Genomic DNA, 20,101 nt, shown 5'->3' with positions numbered 1-20,101 from the left:
GAACACGATAACCATATTGCTGAAATCATAATTTTGTGCGACGGCCATCTTGGATTTCAAAAATGATCACAAAATCGTTATCTGCACCCTCAACAACCTCGGACACGATATCCATATTGCTGAAATCATAATTTTGTGCGGCGGCCATCTTGGATTTCAAAAATGATCACAAATCGTTATCTGCACCCTCAAGAACCTCGGACACGATATCTATGTTGCTGAAATCATAATTTTGTGCGGCAGCCATCTTGGATTTCAAAAATGATCCCAAAATCATTCTCTGCACCCCCGAGAACCTCGGACACGATATCCATATTGCTGAAATAATAATTTTGTGCGGCGGCCATCTTGGATTTCAAATATGATCACACAATCGTTATCTGCACCCTCAACAACCTCGGACACGATATCCATATTGCTGAAATCATAATTTTGTGTGGCAGCCATCTTGGTTTTCATAAATGATCCCAAAATCGTTCTCTGCACCCTCTAGAACCTCGGACACGATATCCATATTGCTGAAATAATAATTTTGTGCGGCGGCCATCTTGGATTTCAAATATGATCACACAATCGTTCTCTGCACCCTCGAGAACCTCGGACACGATATCCATATTGCTGAAATCATAATTTTGTGCGACGGCCATCTTGGATTTCAAAAATGATCACAAAATCGTTATCTGCACCCTCAAGAACCTCGGACACGATATCCATATTGCTGAAATCATAATTTTGTGCGGCAGCCATCTTGGATTTCAAAAATGATCCCAAAATCGTTCTCTGCACCCCCGAGAACCTCGGACACGATATCCATATTGCTGAAATAATAATTTTGTGCGGCGGCCATCTTGGATTTCAAAAATGATCACAAAATCGTTCTCTGCACCCTCGAAAACCTCGGACACGATATCCATATTTCTGAAATCATAATTTTGTGTGGCTGCCATCTTGGATTTCAAATATGATCACACAATCGTTCTCTGTACCCTCGAGAACCTCTGACATGATATCCATATTGCTGAAATCATTATTTTATGCGGCTGCCATCTTGGATTTCAAATATGATCACACAATCGTTCTCTGCACCCTCGAGAACCTCGGACACGATATCCATATTGCTGAAATCATTATTTTGTGCGGCTGCCATCTTGGATTTCAAATATGATCACACAATCGTTCTCTGCACCCTCGAGAACCTGGGACACGATACCCATATTGTTGAAATCATATTTTTACGTAGCGGCCAAATTATATTTCATAAATGATCCCAAATTCGTTCTCTACACCCTTGCGAAACTCGAACACGATAACCATATTGCTGAAATCATAATTTTGTGCGAAGGCCATCTTGGATTTCAAAAATGATCACAAAATCGTTATCTGCACCCTCAACAACCTCGGACACGATATCCATATTGCTGAAATCATAATTTTGTGTGGCTGCCATCTTGGATTTCAAAAATGATCCCAAAATCGTTCTCTGCACCCTCGATAACCTCGGACACGATATCCATATTGCTGAAATCATAATTTTGTGCGGCGGCCATCTTGGATTTCAAAAATGATCACAAAATCGTTCTCTGCACCCTCGAAAACCTCGGACACGATACCCATATTGTTGAAATAATATTTTTACGCAGCGGCAAACTTGGATTTCATAAATGATCCCAAATTCGTTCTCTACACCCTCGAGAAACTCGGACACGATATCCATATTGCTGAAATCATAATTTTGTGCGACGGCCATCTTGGATTTAAAAAATGATCACAAAATCGTTATCTGCACCCTCAAGAACCTCGGACACGATATCCATATTGCTGAAATCATAATTTTGTGCGGCAGCCATCTTGGATTTCAAAAATGATCCCAAAATCGTTCTCTGCACCCCCGAGAACCTCGGACACGATATCCATATTGCTGAAATAATAATTTTGTGCGGCGGCCATCTTGGATTTCAAATATGATCACACAATCGTTCTCTGCACCCTCGATAACCTCGGACACGATATCCATATTGCTGAAATCATAATTTTGTGCGACGGCCATCTTGGATTTCAAAAATGATCACAAAATCGTTCTCTGCACCCTCGATAACCTCGGACACGATATCCATATTGCTGAAATCATAATTTTGTGCGACGGCCATCTTGGATTTAAAAAATGATCACAAAATCGTTATCTGCACCCTCAAGAACCTCGGACACGATATCCATATTGCTGAAATCATAATTTTGTGCGGCGGCCATCTTGGATTTCAAAAATGATCACAAAATCGTTCTCTGCACCCTCGAAAACCTCGGACACGATACCCATATTGTTGAAATAATATTTTTACGCAGCGGCCAACTTGGATTTCATAAATGATCCCAAATTCGTTCTCTACACCCTCGAGAAACTCGGACACGATATCCATATTGCTGAAATCATAATTTTGTGCGACGGCCATCTTGGATTTCAAAAATGATCACAAAATCGTTATCTGCACCCTCAAGAACCTCGGACACGATATCCATATTGCTGAAATCATAATTTTGTGCGGCAGCCATCTTGGATTTCAAAAATGATCCCAAAATCGTTCTCTGCACCCCCGAGAACCTCGGACACGATATCCATATTGCTGAAATAATAATTTTGTGCGGCGGCCATCTTGGATTTCAAATATGATCACACAATCGTTCTCTGCACCCTCGATAACCTCGGACACGATATCCATATTGCTGAAATCATAATTTTGTGCGACGGCCATCTTGGATTTCAAAAATGATCACAAAATCGTTATCTGCACCCTCAAGAACCTCGGACACGATATCCATATTGCTGAATTCATCAATATCATATCATCATCTTGGATTTCAAATATGATCACACAATCGTTCTCTGTACCCTCGAGAACCTCTGACATGATATCCATATTGCTGAAATCATTATTTTATGCGGCTGCCATCTTGGATTTCAAATATGATCACACAATCGTTCTCTGCACCCTCGAAAACCTCGGACACGATATCCATATTTCTGAAATCATATTTTTACGCAGCGGCCAACTAGGATTTCATAAATGATCCCAAATTCGTTCTCTACACCCTTGCGAAACTCGAACACGATAACCATATTGCTGAAATCATAATTTTGTGCGACGGCCATCTTGGATTTCAAAAATGATCACAAAATCGTTATCTGCACCCTCAACAACCTCGGACACGATATCCATATTGCTGAAATCATAATTTTGTGCGGCGGCCATCTTGGATTTCAAAAATGATCACAAATCGTTATCTGCACCCTCAAGAACCTCGGACACGATATCTATGTTGCTGAAATCATAATTTTGTGCGGCAGCCATCTTGGATTTCAAAAATGATCCCAAAATCATTCTCTGCACCCCCGAGAACCTCGGACACGATATCCATATTGCTGAAATAATAATTTTGTGCGGCGGCCATCTTGGATTTCAAATATGATCACACAATCGTTATCTGCACCCTCAACAACCTCGGACACGATATCCATATTGCTGAAATCATAATTTTGTGTGGCAGCCATCTTGGTTTTCATAAATGATCCCAAAATCGTTCTCTGCACCCTCTAGAACCTCGGACACGATATCCATATTGCTGAAATAATAATTTTGTGCGGCGGCCATCTTGGATTTCAAATATGATCACACAATCGTTCTCTGCACCCTCGATAACCTCGGACACGATATCCATATTGCTGAAATCATAATTTTGTGCGGCGGCCATCTTGGATTTCAAAAATGATCACAAAATCGTTATCTGCACCCTCAAGAACCTCGGACACGATATCCATATTGCTGAAATCATAATTTTGTGCGGCAGCCATCTTGGATTTCAAAAATGATCCCAAAATCGTTCTCTGCACCCCCGAGAACCTCGGACACGATATCCATATTGCTGAAATAATAATTTTGTGCGGCGGCCATCTTGGATTTCAAAAATGATCACAAAATCGTTCTCTGCACCCTCGAAAACCTCGGACACGATATCCATATTTCTGAAATCATAATTTTGTGTGGCTGCCATCTTGGATTTCAAATATGATCACACAATCGTTCTCTGTACCCTCGAGAACCTCTGACATGATATCCATATTGCTGAAATCATTATTTTATGCGGCTGCCATCTTGGATTTCAAATATGATCACACAATCGTTCTCTGCACCCTCGAGAACCTCGGACACGATATCCATATTGCTGAAATCATTATTTTGTGCGGCTGCCATCTTGGATTTCAAATATGATCACACAATCGTTCTCTGCACCCTCGAGAACCTGGGACACGATACCCATATTGTTGAAATCATATTTTTACGTAGCGGCCAAATTATATTTCATAAATGATCCCAAATTCGTTCTCTACACCCTTGCGAAACTCGAACACGATAACCATATTGCTGAAATCATAATTTTGTGCGAAGGCCATCTTGGATTTCAAAAATGATCACAAAATCGTTATCTGCACCCTCAACAACCTCGGACACGATATCCATATTGCTGAAATCATAATTTTGTGTGGCTGCCATCTTGGATTTCAAAAATGATCCCAAAATCGTTCTCTGCACCCTCGATAACCTCGGACACGATATCCATATTGCTGAAATCATAATTTTGTGCGGCGGCCATCTTGGATTTCAAAAATGATCACAAAATCGTTCTCTGCACCCTCGAAAACCTCGGACACGATACCCATATTGTTGAAATAATATTTTTACGCAGCGGCCAACTTGGATTTCATAAATGATCCCAAATTCGTTCTCTACACCCTCGAGAAACTCGGACACGATATCCATATTGCTGAAATCATAATTTTGTGCGACGGCCATCTTGGATTTAAAAAATGATCACAAAATCGTTATCTGCACCCTCAAGAACCTCGGACACGATATCCATATTGCTGAAATCATAATTTTGTGCGGCAGCCATCTTGGATTTCAAAAATGATCCCAAAATCGTTCTCTGCACCCCCGAGAACCTCGGACACGATATCCATATTGCTGAAATAATAATTTTGTGCGGCGGCCATCTTGGATTTCAAATATGATCACACAATCGTTCTCTGCACCCTCGATAACCTCGGACACGATATCCATATTGCTGAAATCAAAATTTTGTGCGACGGCCATCTTGGATTTCAAAAATGATCACAAAATCGTTATCTGCACCCTCAAGAACCTCGGACACGATATCCATATTGCTGAAATCATAATTTTGTGCGGCAGCCATCTTGGATTTCAAAAAAGATCCCAAAATCGTTCTCTGCACCCCCGAGAACCTCGGACACGATATCCATATTGCTGGAATAATAATTTTGTGCGGCGGCCATCTTGGATTTCAAAAATGATCACAAAATCGTTCTCTGCACCCTCGAAAACCTCGGACACGATATCCATATTTCTGAAATCATAATTTTGTGTGGCTGCCATCTTGGATTTCAAATATGATCACACAATAGTTCTCTGTACCCTCGAGAACCTCGGACATGATATCCATATTGCTGAAATCATTATTTTATGCGGGTGCCATCTTGGATTTCAAATATGATCACACAATCGTTATCTGCACCCTCGAGAACCTCGGACACGATATCCATATTGCTGAAATCATTATTTTGTGCGGCTGCCATCTTGGATTTCAAATATGATCACACAATCGTTCTCTGCACCCTCGAGAACCTCGGACACGATACCCATATTGTTGAAATCATATTTTTACGCAGCGGCCAACTAGGATTTCATAAATGATCCCAAATTCGTTCTCTACACCCTTGCGAAACTCGAACACGATAACCATATTGCTGAAATCATAATTTTGTGCGACGGCCATCTTGGATTTCAAAAATGATCACAAAATCGTTATCTGCACCCTCAACAACCTCGGACACGATATCCATATTGCTGAAATCATAATTTTGTGTGGCAGCCATCTTGGATTTCAAAAATGATCCCAAAATCGTTCTCTGCACCCTCGAGAACCTCGGACACGATATCCATATTGCTGAAATAATAATTTTGTGCGGCGGCCATCTTGGATTTCAAATATGATCACACAATCGTTCTCTGCACCCTCGATAACCTCGGACACGATATCCATATTGCTGAAATCATAATTTTGTGCGGCGGCCATCTTGGATTTCAAAAATGATCACAAAATCGTTCTCAGCACCCTCGAGAACCTCCGACACGATATCCATATTGCGGAAATCATAATTTTGTACGGCGGCCATCTTGGATTTCAATATGATCACACAATCGTTCTCTGCACCCTCGAGAACCTCGGACACGATATCCATATTGCTGAAATCATTATTTTGTGCGGCTGCCATCTTGGATTTCAAATATGATCACACAATCGTTCTCTGCACCCTCGAGAACCTCGGACACGATACCCATATTGTTGAAATCATATTTTTACGCAGCGGCCAACTAGGATTTCATAAATGATCCCAAATTCGTTCTGTACACCCTTGCGAAACTCGAACACGATAACCATATTGCTGAAATCATAATTTTGTGCGACGGCCATCTTGGATTTCAAAAATGATCACAAAATCGTTATCTGCACCCTCAACAACCTCGGACACGATATCCATATTGCTGAAATCATAATTTTGTGTGGCAGCCATCTTGGATTTCAAAAATGATCCCAAAATCGTTCTCTGCACCCTCGAGAACCTCGGACACGATATCCATATTGCTGAAATAATAATTTTGTGCGGCGGCCATCTTGGATTTCAAATATGATCACACAATCGTTCTCTGCACCCTCGATAACCTCGGACACGATATCCATATTGCTGAAATCATAATTTTGTGCGGCGGCCATCTTGGATTTCAAAAATGATCACAAAATCGTTCTCAGCACCCTCGAGAACCTCCGACACGATATCCATATTGCGGAAATCATAATTTTGTACGGCGGCCATCTTGGATTTCAATATGATCACACAATCGTTCTCTGCACCCTCGAGAACCTCGGACACGATATCCATATTGCTGAAATCATAATTTTGTGCGGCGGCCATCTTGGATTTCAAAAATGATCACAAATCGTTATCTGCACCCTCGAGAACCTCGGACACGATATCCATATTGCGGAAATCATAATTTCGTGCGGCGGCCATGTTGGATTCCAAATATGATCACACAATCGTTCTCTGCACCCTTGCGAAACTCGAACACGATAACCATATTGCTGAAATCATAATTTTGTGCGAAGGCCATCTTGGATTTCAAAAATGATCACAAAATCGTTATCTGCACCCTCAACAACCTCGGACACGATATCCATATTTCTGAAATCATAATTTTGTGTGGCTGCCATCTTGGATTTCAAATATGATCACACAATCGTTCTCTGTACCCTCGAGAACCTCTGACATGATATCCATATTGCTGAAATCATTATTTTATGCGGCTGCCATCTTGGATTTCAAATATGATCACACAATCGTTCTCTGCACCCTCGAGAACCTCGGACACGATATCCATATTGCTGAAATCATTATTTTGTGCGGCTGCCATCTTGGATTTCAAATATGATCACACAATCGTTCTCTGCACCCTCGAGAACCTGGGACACGATACCCATATTGTTGAAATCATATTTTTACGTAGCGGCCAAATTATATTTCATAAGTGATCCCAAATTCGTTCTCTACACCCTTGCGAAACTCGAACACGATAACCATATTGCTGAAATCATAATTTTGTGCGAAGGCCATCTTGGATTTCAAAAATGATCACAAAATCGTTATCTGCACCCTCAACAACCTCGGACACGATATCCATATTGCTGAAATCATAATTTTGTGTGGCTGCCATCTTGGATTTCAAAAATGATCCCAAAATCGTTCTCTGCACCCTCGATAACCTCGGACACGATATCCATATTGCTGAAATCATAATTTTGTGCGGCGGCCATCTTGGATTTCAAAAATGATCACAAAATCGTTCTCTGCACCCTCGAAAACCTCGGACACGATACCCATATTGTTGAAATAATATTTTTACGCAGCGGCCAACTTGGATTTCATAAATGATCCCAAATTCGTTCTCTACACCCTCGAGAAACTCGGACACGATATCCATATTGCTGAAATCATAATTTTGTGCGACGGCCATCTTGGATTTAAAAAATGATCACAAAATCGTTATCTGCACCCTCAAGAACCTCGGACACGATATCCATATTGCTGAAATCATAATTTTGTGCGGCAGCCATCTTGGATTTCAAAAATGATCCCAAAATCGTTCTCTGCACCCCCGAGAACCTCGGACACGATATCCATATTGCTGAAATAATAATTTTGTGCGGCGGCCATCTTGGATTTCAAATATGATCACACAATCGTTCTCTGCACCCTCGATAACCTCGGACACGATATCCATATTGCTGAAATCATAATTTTGTGCGACGGCCATCTTGGATTTCAAAAATGATCACAAAATCGTTATCTGCACCCTCAAGAACCTCGGACACGATATCCATATTGCTGAAATCATAATTTTGTGCGGCAGCCATCTTGGATTTCAAAAAAGATCCCAAAATCGTTCTCTGCACCCCCGAGAACCTCGGACACGATATCCATATTGCTGGAATAATAATTTTGTGCGGCGGCCATCTTGGATTTCAAAAATGATCACAAAATCGTTCTCTGCACCCTCGAAAACCTCGGACACGATATCCATATTTCTGAAATCATAATTTTGTGTGGCTGCCATCTTGGATTTCAAATATGATCACACAATAGTTCTCTGTACCCTCGAGAACCTCGGACATGATATCCATATTGCTGAAATCATTATTTTATGCGGGTGCCATCTTGGATTTCAAATATGATCACACAATCGTTATCTGCACCCTCGAGAACCTCGGACACGATATCCATATTGCTGAAATCATTATTTTGTGCGGCTGCCATCTTGGATTTCAAATATGATCACACAATCGTTCTCTGCACCCTCGAGAACCTCGGACACGATACCCATATTGTTGAAATCATATTTTTACGCAGCGGCCAACTAGGATTTCATAAATGATCCCAAATTCGTTCTCTACACCCTTGCGAAACTCGAACACGATAACCATATTGCTGAAATCATAATTTTGTGCGACGGCCATCTTGGATTTCAAAAATGATCACAAAATCGTTATCTGCACCCTCAACAACCTCGGACACGATATCCATATTGCTGAAATCATAATTTTGTGTGGCAGCCATCTTGGATTTCAAAAATGATCCCAAAATCGTTCTCTGCACCCTCGAGAACCTCGGACACGATATCCATATTGCTGAAATAATAATTTTGTGCGGCGGCCATCTTGGATTTCAAATATGATCACACAATCGTTCTCTGCACCCTCGATAACCTCGGACACGATATCCATATTGCTGAAATCATAATTTTGTGCGGCGGCCATCTTGGATTTCAAAAATGATCACAAAATCGTTCTCAGCACCCTCGAGAACCTCCGACACGATATCCATATTGCGGAAATCATAATTTTGTACGGCGGCCATCTTGGATTTCAATATGATCACACAATCGTTCTCTGCACCCTCGAGAACCTCGGACACGATATCCATATTGCTGAAATCATTATTTTGTGCGGCTGCCATCTTGGATTTCAAATATGATCACACAATCGTTCTCTGCACCCTCGAGAACCTCGGACACGATACCCATATTGTTGAAATCATATTTTTACGCAGCGGCGAACTAGGATTTCATAAATGATCCCAAAATCGTTCTCTGCACCCTCGAGAACCTCGGACACGATATCCATATTGCTGAAATAATAATTTTGTGCGGCGGCCATCTTGGATTTCAAATATGATCACACAATCGTTCTCTGCACCCTCGATAACCTCGGACACGATATCCATATTGCTGAAATCATAATTTTGTGCGGCGGCCATCTTGGATTTCAAAAATGATCACAAAATCGTTCTCAGCACCCTCGAGAACCTCCGACACGATATCCATATTGCGGAAATCATAATTTTGTACGGCGGCCATCTTGGATTTCAATATGATCACACAATCGTTCTCTGCACCCTCGATAACCTCGGACACGATATCCATATTGCTGAAATCATAATTTTGTGCGGCGGCCATCTTGGATTTCAAAAATGATCACAAATCGTTATCTGCACCCTCGAGAACCTCGGACACGATATCCATATTGCGGAAATCATAATTTCGTGCGGCGGCCATGTTGGATTCCAAATATGATCACACAATCGTTCTCTGCACCCTTGCGAAACTCGAACACGATAACCATATTGCTGAAATCATAATTTTGTGCGAAGGCCATCTTGGATTTCAAAAATGATCACAAAATCGTTATCTGCACCCTCAACAACCTCGGACACGATATCCATATTGCTGAAATCATAATTTTGTGTGGCTGCCATCTTGGATTTCAAAAATGATCCCAAAATCGTTCTCTGCACCCTCGATAACCTCGGACACGATATCCATATTGCTGAAATCATAATTTTGTGCGGCGGCCATCTTGGATTTCAAAAATGATCACAAAATCGTTCTCTGCACCCTCGAAAACCTCGGACACGATACCCATATTGTTGAAATAATATTTTTACGCAGCGGCCAACTTGGATTTCATAAATGATCCCAAATTCGTTCTCTACACCCTCGAGAAACTCGGACACGATATCCATATTGCTGAAATCATAATTTTGTGCGACGGCCATCTTGGATTTAAAAAATGATCACAAAATCGTTATCTGCACCCTCAAGAACCTCGGACACGATATCCATATTGCTGAAATCATAATTTTGTGCGGCAGCCATCTTGGATTTCAAAAATGATCCCAAAATCGTTCTCTGCACCCCCGAGAACCTCGGACACGATATCCATATTGCTGAAATAATAATTTTGTGCGGCGGCCATCTTGGATTTCAAATATGATCACACAATCGTTCTCTGCACCCTCGATAACCTCGGACACGATATCCATATTGCTGAAATCATAATTTTGTGCGACGGCCATCTTGGATTTCAAAAATGATCACAAAATCGTTATCTGCACCCTCAAGAACCTCGGACACGATATCCATATTGCTGAAATCATAATTTTGTGCGGCAGCCATCTTGGATTTCAAAAAAGATCCCAAAATCGTTCTCTGCACCCCCGAGAACCTCGGACACGATATCCATATTGCTGAAATAATAATTTTGTGCGGCGGCCATCTTGGATTTCAAAAATGATCCCAAAATCGTTCTCTGCACCCTCGAAAACCTCGGACACGATATCCATATTTCTGAAATCATAATTTTGTGTGGCTGCCATCTTGGATTTCAAATATGATCACACAATAGTTCTCTGTACCCTCGAGAACCTCGGACATGATATCCATATTGCTGAAATCATTATTTTATGCGGGTGCCATCTTGGATTTCAAATATGATCACACAATCGTTATCTGCACCCTCGAGAACCTCGGACACGATATCCATATTGCTGAAATCATTATTTTGTGCGGCTGCCATCTTGGATTTCAAATATGATCACACAATCGTTCTCTGCACCCTCGAGAACCTCGGACACGATACCCATATTGTTGAAATCATATTTTTACGCAGCGGCCAACTAGGATTTCATAAATGATCCCAAATTCGTTCTCTACACCCTTGCGAAACTCGAACACGATAACCATATTGCTGAAATCATAATTTTGTGCGACGGCCATCTTGGATTTCAAAAATGATCACAAAATCGTTATCTGCACCCTCAACAACCTCGGACACGATATCCATATTGCTGAAATCATAATTTTGTGTGGCAGCCATCTTGGATTTCAAAAATGATCCCAAAATCGTTCTCTGCACCCTCGAGAACCTCGGACACGATATCCATATTGCTGAAATAATAATTTTGTGCGGCGGCCATCTTGGATTTCAAATATGATCACACAATCGTTCTCTGCACCCTCGATAACCTCGGACACGATATCCATATTGCTGAAATCATAATTTTGTGCGGCGGCCATCTTGGATTTCAAAAATGATCACAAAATCGTTCTCAGCACCCTCGAGAACCTCCGACACGATATCCATATTGCGGAAATCATAATTTTGTACGGCGGCCATCTTGGATTTCAATATGATCACACAATCGTTCTCTGCACCCTCGAGAACCTCGGACACGATATCCATATTGCTGAAATCATTATTTTGTGCGGCTGCCATCTTGGATTTCAAATATGATCACACAATCGTTCCTTGCACCCTCGAGAACCTCGGACACGATACCCATATTGTTGAAATCATATTTTTACGCAGCGGCCAACTAGGATTTCATAAATGATCCCAAATTCGTTCTGTACACCCTTGCGAAACTCGAACACGATAACCATATTGCTGAAATCATAATTTTGTGCGACGGCCATCTTGGATTTCAAAAATGATCACAAAATCGTTATCTGCACCCTCAACAACCTCGGACACGATATCCATATTGCTGAAATCATAATTTTGTGTGGCAGCCATCTTGGATTTCAAAAATGATCCCAAAATCGTTCTCTGCACCCTCGAGAACCTCGGACACGATATCCATATTGCTGAAATAATAATTTTGTGCGGCGGCCATCTTGGATTTCAAATATGATCACACAATCGTTCTCTGCACCCTCGATAACCTCGGACACGATATCCATATTGCTGAAATCATAATTTTGTGCGGCGGCCATCTTGGATTTCAAAAATGATCACAAAATCGTTCTCAGCACCCTCGAGAACCTCCGACACGATATCCATATTGCGGAAATCATAATTTTGTACGGCGGCCATCTTGGATTTCAATATGATCACACAATCGTTCTCTGCACCCTCGAGAACCTCGGACACGATATCCATATTGCTGAAATCATAATTTTGTGCGGCGGCCATCTTGGATTTCAAAAATGATCACAAATCGTTATCTGCACCCTCGAGAACCTCGGACACGATATCCATATTGCGGAAATCATAATTTCGTGCGGCGGCCATGTTGGATTTCAAATATGATCACACAATCGTTCTCTGCACCCTCGAGAACCTCGGACACATATCCATATTGCTGAAATAATAATTTTGTGCGGCGGCCATCTTGGATTTCAAATATGATCACACAATCGTTCTCTGCACCCTCGATAACCTCGGACACGATATCCATATTGCTGAAATCATAATTTTGTGCGGCGGCCATCTTGGATTTCAAAAATGATCACAAAATCGTTCTCTGCACCCTCGAGAACCTCCGACACGATATCCATATTGCGGAAATCATAATTTTGTACGGCGGCTATCTTGGATTTCAATATGATCACACAATCGTTCTCTGCACCCTCGAGAACCTCGGACACGATATCCATATTGCTGAAATCATAATTTTGTGCGGCGGCCATCTTGGATTTCAAAAATGATCACAAATCGTTATCTGCACCCTCGAGAACCTCGGACACGATATCCATATTGCGGAAATCATAATTTCGTGCGGCGGCCATGTTGGATTTCAAATATGATCACACAATCGTTCTCTGCACCCTCGAGAACCTCGGACACATATCCATATTGCTGAAATAATAATTTTGTGCGGCGGCCATCTTGGATTTCAAATATGATCACACAATCGTTCTCTGCACCCTCGATAACCTCGGACACGATATCCATATTGCTGAAATCATAATTTTGTGCGGCGGCCATCTTGGATTTCAAAAATGATCACAAAATCGTTCTCTGCACCCTCGAGAACCTCCGACACGATATCCATATTGCGGAAATCATAATTTTGTACGGCAGCTATCTTGGATTTCAATATGATCACACAATCGTTCTCTGCACCCTCGAGAACCTCGGACACGATATCCATATTGCTGAAATCATAATTTTGTGCGGCGGCCATCTTGGATTTCAAAAATGATCACAAATCGTTATCTGCACCCTCGAGAACCTCGGACACGATATCCATATTGCGGAAATCATAATTTCGTGCGGCGGCCATCTTGGATTTCAAATATGATCACACAATCGTTCTCTGCACCCTCGAGAACCTCGGACACGATATCCATTTTGCTGAAATCATAATTTTGTGCAGCGGCCATCTTGGATTTCAAAAATGATCACAAATCGTTATCTGCACCCTCGAGAACCTTGGACACGATACCCATATTGTTGAAATCATATTTTTACGCAGCGGCCAACTTGGAAACTCGAACACGATAACCATATTGCTGAAATCATAATTTTGTGCGACGGCCAACTTGGATTTCAAAAATGATCACAAAATCGTTATCTGCACCCTCAACAACCTCGGACACGATATCCATATTGCTGAAATCATAATTTTGTGTGGCAGCCATCTTGGATTTCAAAAATGATCCCAAAATCGTTCTCTGCACCCTCGAGAACCTCGGACACGATATCCATATTGCTGAAATAATAATTTTGTGCGGCGGCCATCTTGGATTTCAAATATGATCACACAATCGTTCTCTGCACCCTCGATAACCTCGGACACGATATCCATATTGCTGAAATCATAATTTTGTGCGGCGGCCATCTTGGATTTCAAAAATGATCACAAAATCGTTCTCTGCACCCTCGAGAACCTCCGACACGATATCCATATTGCGGAAATCATAATTTTGTACGGCGGCTATCTTGGATTTCAATATGATCACACAATCGTTCTCTGCACCCTCGAGAACCTCGGACACGATACCCATATTGTTGAAATCATATTTTTACGCAGCGGCCAACTAGGATTTCATAAATGATCCCAAATTCGTTCTCTACACCCTTGCGAAACTCGAACACGATAACCATATTGCTGAAATCATAATTTTGTGCGACGGCCATCTTGGATTTCAAAAATGATCACAAAATCGTTATCTGCACCCTCAACAACCTCGGACACGATATCCATATTGCTGAAATCATAATTTTGTGTGGCAGCCATCTTGGATTTCAAAAATGATCCCAAAATCGTTCTCTGCACCCTCGAGAACCTCGGACACGATATCCATATTGCTGAAATAATAATTTTGTGCGGCGGCCATCTTGGATTTCAAATATGATCACACAATCGTTCTCTGCACCCTCGATAACCTCGGACACGATATCCATATTGCTGAAATCATAATTTTGTGCGGCGGCCATCTTGGATTTCAAAAATGATCACAAAATCGTTCTCAGCACCCTCGAGAACCTCCGACACGATATCCATATTGCGGAAATCATAATTTTGTACGGCGGCCATCTTGGATTTCAATATGATCACACAATCGTTCTCTGCACCCTCGAGAACCTCGGACACGATATCCATATTGCTGAAATCATTATTTTGTGCGGCTGCCATCTTGGATTTCAAATATGATCACACAATCGTTCTCTGCACCCTCGAGAACCTCGGACACGATACCCATATTGTTGAAATCATATTTTTACGCAGCGGCCAACTAGGATTTCATAAATGATCCCAAATTCGTTCTGTACACCCTTGCGAAACTCGAACACGATAACCATATTGCTGAAATCATAATTTTGTGCGACGGCCATCTTGGATTTCAAAAATGATCACAAAATCGTTATCTGCACCCTCAACAACCTCGGACACGATATCCATATTGCTGAAATCATAATTTTGTGTGGCAGCCATCTTGGATTTCAAAAATGATCCCAAAATCGTTCTCTGCATCCTCGAGAACCTCGGACACGATATCCATATTGCTGAAATAATAATTTTGTGCGGCGGCCATCTTGGATTTCAAATATGATCACACAATCGTTCTCTGCACCCTCGATAACCTCGGACACGATATCCATATTGCTGAAATCATAATTTTGTGCGGCGGCCATCTTGGATTTCAAAAATGATCACAAAATCGTTCTCAGCACCCTCGAGAACCTCCGACACGATATCCATATTGCGGAAATCATAATTTTGTACGGCGGCCATCTTGGATTTCAATATGATCACACAATCGTTCTCTGCACCCTCGAGAACCTCGGACACGATATCCATATTGCTGAAATCATAATTTTGTGCGGCGGCCATCTTGGATTTCAAAAATGATCACAAATCGTTATCTGCACCCTCGAGAACCTCGGACACGATATCCATATTGCGGAAATCATAATTTCGTGCGGCGGCCATGTTGGATTTCAAATATGATCACACAATCGTTCTCTGCACCCTCGAGAACCTCGGACACATATCCATATTGCTGAAATAATAATTTTGTGCGGCGGCCATCTTGGATTTCAAATATGATCACACAATCGTTCTCTGCACCCTCGATAACCTCGGACACGATATCCATATTGCTGAAATCATAATTTTGTGCGGCGGCCATCTTGGATTTCAAAAATGATCACAAAATCGTTCTCTGCACCCTCGAGAACCTCCGACACGATATCCATATTGCGGAAATCATAATTTTGTACGGCGGCTATCTTGGATTTCAATATGATCACACAATCGTTCTCTGCACCCTCGAGAACCTCGGACACGATATCCATATTGCTGAAATCATAATTTTGTGCGGCGGCCATCTTGGATTTCAAAAATGATCACAAATCGTTATCTGCACCCTCGAGAACCTCGGACACGATATCCATATTGCGGAAATCATAATTTCGTGCGGCGGCCATGTTGGATTTCAAATATGATCACACAATCGTTCTCTGCACCCTCGAGAACCTCGGACACATATCCATATTGCTGAAATAATAATTTTGTGCGGCGGCCATCTTGGATTTCAAATATGATCACACAATCGTTCTCTGCACCCTCGATAACCTCGGACACGATATCCATATTGCTGAAATCATAATTTTGTGCGGCGGCCATCTTGGATTTCAAAAATGATCACAAAATCGTTCTCTGCACCCTCGAGAACCTCCGACACGATATCCATATTGCGGAAATCATAATTTTGTACGGCGGCTATCTAGGATTTCAATATGATCACACAATCGTTCCCTGCACCCTCGAGAACCTCGGACACGATATCCATATTGCTGAAATCATAATTTTGTGCGGCGGCCATCTTGGATTTCAAAAATGATCACAAATCGTTATCTGCACCCTCGAGAACCTCGGACACGATATCCATATTGCGGAAATCATAATTTCGTGCGGCGGCCATCTTGGATTTCAAATATGATCACACAATCGTTCTCTGCACCCTCGAGAACCTCGGACACGATATCCATTTTGCTGAAATCATAATTTTGTGCGGCGGCCATCTTGGATTTCAAAAATGATCACAAATCGTTATCTGCACCCTCGAGAACCTCGGACACGATACCCATATTGTTGAAATCATATTTTTACGCAGCGGCCAACTTGGAAACTCGAACACGATAACCATATTGCTGAAATCATAATTTTGTGCGACGGCCAACTTGGATTTCAAAAATGATCACAAAATCGTTATCTGCACCCTCAACAACCTCGGACACGATATCCATATTGCTGAAATCATAATTTTGTGTGGCAGCCATCTTGGATTTCAAAAATGATCCCAAAATCGTTCTCTGCACCCTCGAGAACCTCGGACACGATATCCATATTGCTGAAATAATAATTTTGTGCGGCGGCCATCTTGGATTTCAAATATGATCACACAATCGTTCTCTGCACCCTCGAGAACCTCGGACACGATATCCATATTGCTGAAATCATAATTTTGTGCGGCGGCCATCTTGGATTTCAAAAATGATCACAAAATCGTTCTCTGCACCCTCGAGAACCTCCGACACGATATCCATATTGCGGAAATCATAATTTTGTACGGCGGCTATCTTGGATTTCAATATGATCACACAATCGTTCTCTGCACCCTCGAGAACCTCGGACACGATATCCATATTGCTGAAATCATAATTTTGTGCGGCGGCCATCTTGGATTTCAAAAATGATCACAAATCGTTATCTGCACCCTCGAGAACCTCGGACACATATCCATATTGCTGAATTCATAATTTTGTGCGGCGGCCATCTTGGATTTCAAAAATGATCACAAATCGTTATCTGCACCCTAGAGAACCTCGGACACGATCTCCATATTGCGGAAATCATAATTTCGTGCGGCGGCCATCTTCGATTTCAAATATGATCACACAATCGTTCTCAGCACCCTCGAGAACCTCGGACACGATATCCATTTTGCTGAAATCATAATTTTGTGCGGCACCATCTTGGATTTCAAAAATGATCACAAATCGTTATCTGCACCCTCGAGAACCTCGGACACGATATCCATATTGCTGAAATCATAATTTTGTGCGGCTGCCATCTTGGATTTCAAATATGATCACACAATCGTTCTCTGCACCCTCGAGAACCTCGGACACGATATCCATATTGCTGAAATCATAATTTTGTGTGGCTGCCATCTTGGATTTCAAATATGATCACACAATCATTCTCTGTACCCTCGAGAACCTCGGACATGATATCCATATTGCTGAAATCATTATTTTATGCGGCTGCCATCTTGGATTTCAAATATGATCACACAATCGTTCTTTGCACCCTCGAGAACCTCGGACACGATATCCATATTGCTGAAATCATTATTTTGTGTGGCTGCCATCTTGGATTTCAAATATGATCACACAATCGTTCTCTGCACCCTCGAGAACCTCGGACACGATACCCATATTGTTGAAATCATATTTTTACGCAGCGGCCAACTTGGATTTCATAAATGATCCCAAATTCGTTCTCTACACCCTCGAGAAACTCGGACACGATATCAATATTGCTGAAATCATAATTTTGTGCGGCGGCCATCTTGGATTTCAAAAATGATCCCAAAATCGTTCTTTGCACCCCCGAGAACCTCGGACATGATATCCATATTGCTGAAATAATAATTTTGTGCGGCGGCCATCTTGGATTTCAAATATGATCACACAATCGTTCTCTGCACCCTCGATAACCTCGGACACGATATCCATATTGCTGAAATCATAATTTTGTGCGGCGGCCATCTTGGATTTCAAAAATGATCACAAAATCGTTATCTGCACCCTCGAGAACCTCGGACACGATATCCATATTGCGGAAATCATAATTTTGTGCGGCGGCCATCTTGGATTTCAATATGATCACACAATCGTTCTCTGCACCCTCGAGAACCTCGGACACGATACCCATATTGCTGAAATCATAATTTTGTGCGGCGGCCATCTTGGATTTCAAAAATGATCACAAATCGTTATCTGCACCCTCGAGAACCTCGGACACGATATCCATATTGCGGAAATCATAATTTCGTGCGGCGGCCATCTTGGATTTCAAAAATGATCACAAATCGTTATCTGCACCCTCGAGAACTTCCGACACGATATCCATATTGCGGAAATCATAATTTCGTGCGGCGTCCCTCTTGGATTTCAAATATGATCACACAATCGTTCTCTGCACCGTCGATAACCTCGGACACGATATCCATATTGCTGAAATCATAATTTTGTGCGGCGGCCATCTTGGATTTCAAAAATGATCACAAATCGTTATCTGCACCCTCGAGAACCTCGGACACGATATCCATATTGCTGAAATCATAATTTTGTGCGGCTGCCATCTTGGATTTCAAATATGATCACACAATCGTTCTCTGCACCCTCGAGAACCTCGGACACGATATCCATATTGCTGAAATCATAATTTTGTGCGGCTGCCATCTTGGATTTCAAATATGATCACACAATCGTTCTCTGCACCCTCGAGAACCTCGGACATGATATCCATATTGCTGAAATCATTATTTTGTGCGGCTGCCATCTTGGATTTCAAATATGATCACACAATCGTTCTCTGCACCCTCGAGAACCTCGGACATGATATCCATATTGCTGAAATCATTATTTTGTGCGGCTGCCATCTTGGATTTCAAATATGATCACACAATCGTTCTCTGCACCCTCGAGAACCTCGGACACGATATCCATATTGCTGAAATCATAATTTTGTGCGGCAGCCATCTTGGATTTCAAAAATGATCCCAAAATCGTTCTCTGCACCCCCGAGAACCTCGGACACGATATCCATATTGCTGAA

The sequence above is a fragment of the Leptidea sinapis genome, chromosome 7 (assembly GCF_905404315.1).
Source record: "Leptidea sinapis chromosome 7, ilLepSina1.1, whole genome shotgun sequence".
NCBI classification, from domain to species: Eukaryota; Metazoa; Arthropoda; class Insecta; order Lepidoptera; family Pieridae; genus Leptidea; species Leptidea sinapis.
This window is presented reverse-complemented; position numbering follows the sequence as displayed.